We start from the raw sequence: 285 nt of genomic DNA, 5'->3' as shown, positions 1-285 counted from the left end.
CTCTGCCACACACTCACCACAGCCCCCCCCCCTCCCCCTTTAATGTTCCTGAAAAAGACCACTACCTTTTCTTAGCCGGCACCAACCCCCCCCCCCGTTGTCCCCACCCCGCCCCCGAAATCCATCACGACATCGCCCTAAGAACGACAATGAATTGACACGACCTGACATGAACGAGTCGTTCTGGTTCCGTGACATGACCACAATGACCTTCCCGACGACATTTCTTTTCATTTCTTCTCATTTCTGAGTAATAGGATCTTACAATTAGCCATAAAATAAGTT

This window comes from Penaeus monodon, chromosome 22 (genome assembly GCF_015228065.2).
Source record: "Penaeus monodon isolate SGIC_2016 chromosome 22, NSTDA_Pmon_1, whole genome shotgun sequence".
Taxonomy (NCBI): Eukaryota; Metazoa; Arthropoda; class Malacostraca; order Decapoda; family Penaeidae; genus Penaeus; species Penaeus monodon.
This window is presented reverse-complemented; position numbering follows the sequence as displayed.